Source organism: Ambystoma mexicanum, chromosome 6q, assembly GCF_040938575.1.
Source record: "Ambystoma mexicanum isolate Mex_15411 chromosome 6q, UKY_AmexF1_1, whole genome shotgun sequence".
In the NCBI taxonomy this organism is placed as follows: Eukaryota; Metazoa; Chordata; class Amphibia; order Caudata; family Ambystomatidae; genus Ambystoma; species Ambystoma mexicanum.
Window position 1 is genome coordinate 1,632,800,881 of NC_090937.1, and position 9,111 is coordinate 1,632,809,991.

General features: G+C 49.7%; 3 non-coding genes across 3 annotated transcripts in view; all 3 read left to right on the top strand.

The window, feature by feature from the left end:
* The first annotated feature begins 5,390 nt into the window (after positions 1-5,390).
* TRNAM-CAU (transfer RNA methionine (anticodon CAU)) lies at positions 5,391-5,462 on the top strand. Its single transcript has one exon. It is a non-coding gene; the product is annotated as a tRNA-Met (tRNA).
* A 1,588-nt stretch (positions 5,463-7,050) lies between these two features.
* TRNAG-UCC (transfer RNA glycine (anticodon UCC)) lies at positions 7,051-7,122 on the top strand. The gene has a single exon. It is a non-coding gene; the product is annotated as a tRNA-Gly (tRNA).
* Positions 7,123-9,042: 1,920 nt separating this feature from the next.
* Positions 9,043-9,111, top strand: part of TRNAM-CAU (transfer RNA methionine (anticodon CAU)) — a 72-nt gene continuing 3 nt past the window's right edge. The window contains exon 1 of the tRNA in view: positions 9,043-9,111. This exon is cut by the window's right edge and continues 3 nt beyond it. This is a non-coding gene — a tRNA (tRNA-Met).

Here is a 9,111-nt window from a genome sequence, read left to right on the forward strand (position 1 = left end):
TAAACCAACATACTGAGGAAGGTGAAACGTGTGGCTGCGCTCCTCACATGCTGAAGCAGCAGCAGCCCTTTCCCTGAAGCAAAGTTCCTTCATTTCTCCCTCCCATAACCCTTAGCAGGGGATTTATGGTAATTGAGTTGAGTTTCCAAACTGGCCCTTCCTTCCTTCCTTCCCATATCTGCCAGCTCGAGAAGGCTTGTTTTGTTGCACCTGGGAAGTAAAGTATCTATTTGCGAGAGAGAGAGAATGAGAGAGAGAGACAGAGAGAGAGAGACAGAGAGAGAAGGGGAAGGGGTGTTGGCAGTTAGGGTGTGAGCTAGAAAAATGAGGCCTGTCTGCAAAAGGCCATGGGATGGGAGTGCGCGGTTGCAGGTTGTTTGGCTTTGTAAGGCCTACTGCCCGCTTCACTCGAAACTGGGTCTAGGGTTGTCGGTTTGTAGGCTGTAAAAGCCCAGAAAAGCTCTTGTTCTCCAACGAGCAGAGTGGCGCAGCGGAAGCGTGCTGGGCCCATAACCCAGAGGTTGATGGATCGAAACCATCCTCTGCTAAGTTTTTTCAAATTATGTTTTTGTGTCATGGCATTAGGGCACAAAGAGCTGTAAGTGCCTGGATGCAATGTCATTCCTTGAACTTGCTGCCTCGTTCCACTCTTGCGCTAAATAGGAGAGGGTCCCAGCCCAGCCAACAAAATGTACTGTTCAATCAAACCAAATTTAAAACCAAGCTCTTTTTTTAAGGGGTCCCGGGGAAATGTTGGGCTGACCGGCAAGACCTCATGATGCGAACTGCTTCTGCGTCAAACGCAAGCTTTTTTCATTCCCAGCCAATGACTTATTCTTATTTCTAAGGGGCGCTCCATCAGATAGTCCAAACAGGCAGGCGTTGGTGGTATAGTGGTGAGCATAGCTGCCTTCCAAGCAGTTGACCCCGGGTTCGATTCCCGGCCAACGCAGATCAAATCTTTAAATTGTTCAAAATGCATTTTTTGGAAATCAGACTCATGCTGAAAGCAAAGCTGACACACTTTTCGTGAAAATCAAAACCCCATCCAGGAAAGGTTCTTGCATCCTAGTTTCTGCAACTGTCTATCGGTGAGGGGATTGAAGCGAGCAGGGCTCCTGGCCCCTCCCCAACAAAGCCCTGACGAAGGCCTGACAAAGGCCTATTCGCCTTGCCCTGACGGGCAAAGGTCCCAGCAGGCCACCGAGCACAGCACCTCAGCCTATTAGAGTGAGGTTTCAGGATCTCTATCATCCTGTAAACCAACATACTGAGGAAGGTGAAACGTGTGGCTGCGCTCCTCACATGCTGAAGCAGCAGCAGCCCTTTCCCTGAAGCAAAGTTCCTTCATTCCTCCCTCCCATAACCCTTAGCAGGGGATTTATGGTAATTGAGTTGAGTTTCCAAACTGGCCCTTCCTTCCTTCCTTCCCATATCTGCCAGCTCGAGAAGGCTTGTTTTGTTGCACCTGGGAAGTAAAGTATCTATTTGCGAGAGAGAGAGAATGAGAGAGAGAGACAGAGAGAGAGAGACAGAGAGAGAAGGGGAAGGGGTGTTGGCAGTTAGGGTGTGAGCTAGAGAAATGAGGCCTGTCTGCAAAAGGCCATGGGATGGGAGTGCGTGGTTGCAGGTTGTTTGGCTTTGTAAGGCCTACTGCCCGCTTCACTCGAAACTGGGTCTAGGGTTGTCGGTTTGTAGGCTGTAAAAGCCCAGAAAAGCTCTTGTTCTCCAACCAGCAGAGTGGCACAGTGGAAGCGTGCTGGGCCCATAACCCAGAGGTCGATGGATCGAAACCATTCTCTGCTAAGTTTTTTCAAATTATGTTTTTGTGTCATGGCATTAGGGCACAAAGAGCTGTAAGTGCCTGGATGCAATGTCATTCCTTGAACTTGCTGCCTCGTTCCACTCTTGCGCTAAATAGGAGAGGGTCCCAGCCCAGCCAACAAAATGTACTGTTCAATCAAACCAAACTTAAAACCAAGCTCCTTTTTTAGGGGTCCCGGGGAAATGTTGGGCTGACCGGCAAGACCTCATGATGCGAACTGCTTCTGCGTCAAACGCAAGCTTTTTTCATTCCCAGCCAATGACTTATTCTTATTTCTAAGGGGCGCTGCATCAGATAGTCCAGACAGGCAGGCGTTGGTGGTATAGTGGTGAGCATAGCTGCCTTCCAAGCAGTTGACCCGGGTTCGATTCACGGCCAACGCAGATCAAATCTTTAAATTGTTCAAAATGCATTTTTTGGAAATCAGACTCATGCTGAAAGCAAAGCTGACACACTTTTCGTGAAAATCAAAACCCCATCCAGGAAAGGTTCTTGCATCCTAGTTTCTGCAACTGTCTATCGGTGAGGGGATTGAAGCGAGCAGGGCTCCTGGCCCCTCCCCGACAAAGCCCTTAGAGTGAGGTTTCAGGATCTCTCTCATCCTGTAAACCAACATACTGAGGAAGGTGAAACGTGTGGCTGCGCTCCTCACATGCTGAAGCAGCAGCAGCCCTTTCCCTGAAGCAAAGTTCCTTCATTCCTCCCTCCCATAACCCTTAGCAGGGGATTTATGGTAATTGAGTTGAGTTTCCAAACTGGCCCTTCCTTCCTTCCTTCCCATATCTGCCAGCTCGAGAAGGCTTGTTTTGTTGCACCTGGGAAGTAAAGTATCTATTTGCGAGAGAGAGAGACAGAGAGAGAGAGACAGAGAGAGAAGGGGAAGGGGTGTTGGCAGTTAGGGTGTGAGCTAGAGAAATGAGGTCTGTCTGCAAAAGGCCATGGGATGGGAGTGCGTGGTTGCAGGTTGTTTGGCTTTGTAAGGCCTACTGCCCGCTTCACTCGAAACTGGGTCTAGGGTTGTCGGTTTGTAGGCTGTAAAAGCCCAGAAAAGCTCTTGTTCTCCAACCAGCAGAGTGGGGCAGCGGAAGCGTGCTGGGCCCATAACCCAGAGGTCGATGGATCGAAACCATCCTCTGCTAACTTTTTTCAAATTATGTTTTTGTGTCATGGCATTAGGGCACAAAGAGCTGTAAGTGCCTGGATGCAATGTCATTCCTTGAACTTGCTGCCTCGTTCCACTCTTGCGCTAAATAGGAGAGGGGCCCAGCCCAGCCAACAAAATGTACTGTTCAATCAAACCAAACTTAAAACCAAGCTCCTTTTTTAAGGGGTCCCGGGGAAATGTTGGGCTGACCGGCAAGACCTCATGATGCAAACTGCTTCTGCGTCAAACGCAAGCTTTTTCATTCCCAGCCAATGACTTATTCTTATTTCTAAGGGGCGCTCCATCACATAGCCCAGACAGGCAGGCGTTGGTGGTATAGTGGTGAGCATAGCTGCCTTCCAAGCAGTGACCCGGGTTTTATTCCCGGCCAACGCAGATCAAATCTTTAAATTGTTCAAAATGCATTTTTTGGAAATCAGACTCATGCTGAAAGCAAAGCTGACACACTTTTCGCGAAAATCAAAACCCCATCCAGGAAAGGTTCTTGCATCCTAGTTTCTGCAACTGTCTATCGGTGAGGGGATTGAAGCGAGCAGGGCTCCTGGCCCCTCCCCGACAAAGCCCTGACGAAGGCCTGACAAAGGCCTATTCGCCTTGCCCTGACGGGCCTTGGTCCCAGCAGGCCACCGAGCACAGCACCTCAGCCTATTAGAGTGAGGTTTCAGGATCTCTCTCATCCTGTAAACCAACATACTGAGGAAGGTGAAACGTGTGGCTGCGCTCCTCACATGCTGAAGCAGCAGCAGCCCTTTCCCTGAAGCAAAGTTCCTTCATTCCTCCCTCCCATAACCCTTAGCAGGGGATTTATGGTAATTGAGTTGAGTTTCCAAACTGGCCCTTCCTTCCTTCCCATATCTGCCAGCTCGAGAAGGCTTGTTTTGTTGCACCTGGGAAGTAAAGTATCTATTTGCGAGAGAGAGAGAATGAGAGAGAGAGACAGAGAGAGAGAGACAGAGAGAGAAGGGGAAGGGGTGTTGGCAGTTAGGGTGTGAGCTAGAGAAATGAGGCCTGTCTGCAAAAGGCCATGGGATGGGAGTGCGTGGTTGCAGTTTGTTTGGCTTTGTAAGGCCTACTGCCGCTTCACTCGAAACTGGGTCTAGGGTTGTCGGTTTGTAGGCTGTAAAAGCCCAGAAAAGCTCTTGTTCTCCAACCAGCAGAGTGGCGCAGCGGAAGCGTGCTGGGCCCATAACCCAGAGATCGATGGATTGAAACCATCCTCTGCTAAGTTTTTTCAAATTATGTTTTTGTGTCATGGCATTAGGGCACAAAGAGCTGTAAGTGCCTGGATGCAATGTCATTCCTTGAACTTGCTGCCTCGTTCCACTCTTGCGCTAAATAGGAGAGGGTCCCAGCCCAGCCAACAAAATGTACTGTTCAATCAAACCAAACTTAAAACCAAGCTCCTTTTTTAAGGGGTCCCGGGGAAATGTTGGGCTGACCGGCAAGACCTCATGATGCGAACTGCTTCTGCGTCAAACGCAAGCTTTTTTCATTCCCAGCCAATGACTTATTCTTATTTCTAAGGGGCGCTCCATCACATAGCCCAGACAGGCAGGCGTTGGTGGTATAGTGGTGAGCATAGCTGCCTTCCAAGCAGTTGACCCGGGCTCGATTCGCAGATCAAATCTTTAAATTGTTCGAAATGCATTTTTTGGAAATCAGACTCATGCTGAAAGCAAAGCTGACACACTTTTCGCGAAAATCAAAACCCCATCCAGGAAAGGTTCTTGCATCCTAGTTTCTGCAACTGTCTATCGGTGAGGGGATTGAAGCGAGCAGGGCTCCTGGCCCCTCCCCGACAAAGCCCTGACGAAGGCCTGACAAAGGCCTATTCGCCTTGCCCTGACGGGCAAAGGTCCCAGCAGGCCACCGAGCACAGCACCTCAGCCTATTAGAGTGAGGTTTCAGGATCTCTCTCATCCTGTAAACCAACATACTGAGGAAGGTGAAACGTGTGGCTGCGCTCCTCACATGCTGAAGCAGCAGCAGCCCTTTCCCTGAAGCAAAGTTCCTTCATTCCTCCCTCCCATAACCCTTAGCAGGGGATTTATGGTAATTGAGTTGAGTTTCCAAACTGGCCCTTCCTTCCTTCCTTCCCATATCTGCCAGCTCGAGAAGGCTTGTTTTGTTGCACCTGGGAAGTAAAGTATCTATTTGCGAGAGAGAGAGAATGAGAGAGAGAGACAGAGAGAGAGAGACAGAGAGAGAAGGGGAAGGGGTGTTGGCAGTTAGGGTGTGAGCTAGAGAAATGAGGCCTGTCTGCAAAAGGCCATGGGATGGGAGTGCGTGGTTGCAGGTTGTTTGGCTTTGTAAGGCCTACTGCCCGCTTCACTCGAAACTGGGTCTAGGGTTGTCGGTTTGTAGGCTGTAAAAGCCCCGAAAAGCTCTCGTTCTTCAGCCAGCAGAGTGGCGCAGCGGAAGCGTGCTGGGCCCATAACCCAGAGGTCGATGGATCGAAACCATCCTCTGCTAAGTTTTTTCAAATTATGTTTTTGTGTCATGGCATTAGGGCACAAAGAGCTGTAAGTGCCTGGATGCAATGTCATTCCTTGAACTTGCTGCCTCGTTCCACTCTTGCGCTAAATAGGAGAGGGTCCCAGCCCAGCCAACAAAATGTACTGTTCAATCAAACCAAATTTAAAACCAAGCTCTTTTTTTAAGGGGTCCCGGGGAAATGTTGGGCTGACCGGCAAGACCTCATGATGCGAACTGCTTCTGCGTCAAACGCAAGCTTTTTTCATTCCCAGCCAATGACTTATTCTTATTTCTAAGGGGCGCTCCATCAGATAGTCCAAACAGGCAGGCGTTGGTGGTATAGTGGTGAGCATAGCTGCCTTCCAAGCAGTTGACCCGGGGTTCGATTCCCGGCCAACGCAGATCAAATCTTTAAATTGTTCAAAATGCATTTTTTGGAAATCAGACTCATGCTGAAAGCAAAGCTGACACACTTTTCGTGAAAATCAAAACCCCATCCAGGAAAGGTTCTTGCATCCTAGTTTCTGCAACTGTCTATCGGTGAGGGGATTGAAGCGAGCAGGGCTCCTGGCCCCTCCCCAACAAAGCCCTGACGAAGGCCTGACAAAGGCCTATTCGCCTTGCCCTGACGGGCAAAGGTCCCAGCAGGCCACCGAGCACAGCACCTCAGCCTATTAGAGTGAGGTTTCAGGATCTCTATCATCCTGTAAACCAACATACTGAGGAAGGTGAAACGTGTGGCTGCGCTCCTCACATGCTGAAGCAGCAGCAGCCCTTTCCCTGAAGCAAAGTTCCTTCATTCCTCCCTCCCATAACCCTTAGCAGGGGATTTATGGTAATTGAGTTGAGTTTCCAAACTGGCCCTTCCTTCCTTCCTTCCCATATCTGCCAGCTCGAGAAGGCTTGTTTTGTTGCACCTGGGAAGTAAAGTATCTATTTGCGAGAGAGAGAGAATGAGAGAGAGAGACAGAGAGAGAGAGACAGAGAGAGAAGGGGAAGGGGTGTTGGCAGTTAGGGTGTGAGCTAGAGAAATGAGGCCTGTCTGCAAAAGGCCATGGGATGGGAGTGCGTGGTTGCAGGTTGTTTGGCTTTGTAAGGCCTACTGCCCGCTTCACTCGAAACTGGGTCTAGGGTTGTCGGTTTGTAGGCTGTAAAAGCCCAGAAAAGCTCTTGTTCTCCAACCAGCAGAGTGGCACAGTGGAAGCGTGCTGGGCCCATAACCCAGAGGTCGATGGATCGAAACCATTCTCTGCTAAGTTTTTTCAAATTATGTTTTTGTGTCATGGCATTAGGGCACAAAGAGCTGTAAGTGCCTGGATGCAATGTCATTCCTTGAACTTGCTGCCTCGTTCCACTCTTGCGCTAAATAGGAGAGGGTCCCAGCCCAGCCAACAAAATGTACTGTTCAATCAAACCAAACTTAAAACCAAGCTCCTTTTTTAGGGGTCCCGGGGAAATGTTGGGCTGACCGGCAAGACCTCATGATGCGAACTGCTTCTGCGTCAAACGCAAGCTTTTTTCATTCCCAGCCAATGACTTATTCTTATTTCTAAGGGGCGCTGCATCAGATAGTCCAGACAGGCAGGCGTTGGTGGTATAGTGGTGAGCATAGCTGCCTTCCAAGCAGTTGACCCGGGTTCGATTCCCGGCCAACGCAGATCAAATCTTTAAATTGTTCAAAATGCATTTTTTGGAAATCAGACTCATGCTGAAAGCAAAGCTGACACACTTTTCGTGAAAATCAAAACCCCATCCAGGAAAGGTTCTTGCATCCTAGTTTCTGCAACTGTCTATCGGTGAGGGGATTGAAGCGAGCAGGGCTCCTGGCCCCTCCCCGACAAAGCCCTTAGAGTGAGGTTTCAGGATCTCTCTCATCCTGTAAACCAACATACTGAGGAAGGTGAAACGTGTGGCTGCGCTCCTCACATGCTGAAGCAGCAGCAGCCCTTTCCCTGAAGCAAAGTTCCTTCATTCCTCCCTCCCATAACCCTTAGCAGGGGATTTATGGTAATTGAGTTGAGTTTCCAAACTGGCCCTTCCTTCCTTCCTTCCCATATCTGCCAGCTCGAGAAGGCTTGTTTTGTTGCACCTGGGAAGTAAAGTATCTATTTGCGAGAGAGAGAGAGACAGAGAGAGAGAGACAGAGAGAGAAGGGGAAGGGGTGTTGGCAGTTAGGGTGTGAGCTAGAGAAATGAGGCCTGTCTGCAAAAGGCCATGGGATGGGAGTGCGTGGTTGCAGGTTGTTTGGCTTTGTAAGGCCTACTGCCCGCTTCACTCGAAACTGGGTCTAGGGTTGTCGGTTTGTAGGCTGTAAAAGCCCAGAAAAGCTCTTGTTCTCCAACCAGCAGAGTTGCGCAGCGGAAGCGTGCTGGGCACATAACCCAGAGGTCGATGGATCGAAACCATCCTCTGCTAAGTTTTTTCAAATTATGTTTTTGTGTCATGGCATAAGGGCACAAAGAGCTGTAAGTGCCTGGATGCAATGTCATTCCTTGAACTTGCTGCCTCGTTCCACTCTTGCGCTAAATAGGAGAGGGTCCCAGCCCAGCCAACAAAATGTACTGTTCAATCAAACCAAACTTAAAACCAAGCTCCTTTTTTAAGGGGTCCCGGGGAAATGTTGGGCTGACCGGCAAGACCTCATGATGCGAACTGCTTCTGCGTCAAACGCAAGCTTTTTTCATTCCCAGCCAATGACTTATTCTTATTTCTAAGGGGCGCTCCATCAGATAGGCCAGACAGGCAGGCGTTGGTGGTATAGTGGTGAGCATAGTTGCCTTCCAAGCAGTTGACCCGGGTTCGATTCCCGGCCAACGCAGATCAAATCTTTAAATTGTTCAAAATGCATTTTTTGGAAATCAGACTCATGCTGAAAGCAAAGCTGACACACCTTTCGTGAAAATCAAAACCCCATCCAGGAAAGGTTCTTGCATCCTAGTTTCTGCAACTGTCTATCGGTGAGGGGATTGAAGCGAGCAGGGCTCCTGGCCCCTCCCCGACAAAGGCCTGACAAAGGCCTATTCGCCTTGCCCTGACGGGCAAAGGTCCCAGCAGGCCACCGAGCACAGCACCTCAGCCTATTAGAGTGAGGTTTCAGGATCTCTCTCATCCTGTAAACCAACATACTGAGGAAGGTGAAACGTGTGGCTGCGCTCCTCACATGCTGAAGCAGCAGCAGCCCTTTCCCTGAAGCAAAGTTCCTTCATTCCTCCCTCCCATAACCCTTAGCAGGGGATTTATGGTAATTGAGTTGAGTTTCCAAACTGGCCCTTCCTTCCTTCCTTCCCATATCTGCCAGCTCGAGAAGGCTTGTTTTGTTGCACCTGGGAAGTAAAGTATCTATTTGCGAGAGAGAGAGAGACAGAGAGAGAGAGACAGAGAGAGAAGGGGAAGGGGTGTTGGCAGTTAGGGTGTGAGCTAGAGAAATGAGGCCTGTCTGCAAAAGGCCATGGGATGGGAGTGCGTGGTTGCAGGTTGTTTGGCTTTGTAAGGCCTACTGCCCGCTTCACTCGAAACTGGGTCTAGGGTTGTCGGTTTGTAGGCTGTAAAAGCCCAGAAAAGCTCTTGTTCTCCAATCAGCAGAGTGGCGCAGCGGAAGCGTGCTGGGCCCATAACCCAGAGGTCGATGGATCGAAACCATCCTCTG